Here is a 1,040-nt window from a genome sequence, read left to right as displayed (position 1 = left end):
AATTAGCATATTACCCTTTTATTAGTGTGTGTGTGTGTGTGTGTGTGTGTGTGTGTGTGTGTGTATATATATTAGAGGCCCAGTGCATGAAATTCATGCATGGGGGGCCGGGGGGGGGGGGGGTGTCCCTTCAGCCCAGCCTGTGTCCTCTCACAGTCCAGGAATCGCATGATTGATTGCCCCAAAGAGGTAAGCCTCGCCCACCTGGCCAGGGTTCCTGGATGGATTGCCCCACAGAGGGAGGCCTTGCCCACCCGCCGCAGCACTGCTGTGGAGTAGCCTGGGCCTCACTCTTTTGGGTGATCATGGAGCCCCCTGATTGATCGATCACCCTGCCAGCTGGTGACTTGGGCCTCTCTCTGCAGGGTGATCATGGGGCAATGGCCAGGCCCCCGGCCAATCACATTGCACCTGCCTTGGCTGGCCTGGCGCCAGGGGTGTCATAGCATGGTGGTCTGTAAGGTCGTCCAGACGGTCATTCTGCTGTTTAGTCATTCGGTCTATTTGCATATTACACTTTTATTATTATAGATATGTGTGTGTTTGTATATACATATGTATATACGTGTGTGTGTGTGTGTATATATATATAACTTCTGGGTGTAAAGTATGCACATGTTTCTGTTTTTAAAAAATATATTTTATTGGCAACCAAGGTACATGCCCTTGACCGGAATCGAACCCGGGACCCTTCAGTCCGCAGGCCGACGCTCTATCCACTGAGCCAAACTGGTTAGGGCCACATGTTTCAATTTTTTTATCTTTAATTTCTTTATTGGTTAAGGTATTACAAATGTGTCCTCATCCCCCCATTAACCCCAACCTACCCCCCACTCCTGCTTTTATCCCCCTGTTGTTTGTGTCCATTGGTTTGGCTTATATGTATGCATACAATTCCTTTGGTTGATCTCTTCCCCTTACCCCCACCCTCCCCTACTTTCCCTCTGGGGATTGACAGTCTGATCGCTGTTTCTCTGTCTCTGGATCTGTTGTTGTTCATCAGTTTATGTTGTTCTTTATATTCCACAAATGAGTGAGAT

Source organism: Myotis brandtii, unplaced genomic scaffold (genome assembly GCF_000412655.1).
Source record: "Myotis brandtii unplaced genomic scaffold, ASM41265v1 scaffold513, whole genome shotgun sequence".
NCBI classification, from domain to species: domain Eukaryota; kingdom Metazoa; phylum Chordata; class Mammalia; order Chiroptera; family Vespertilionidae; genus Myotis; species Myotis brandtii.
The sequence above is the reverse complement of the archived record's forward strand: the minus strand, read 5'-3'. Positions refer to the sequence as shown.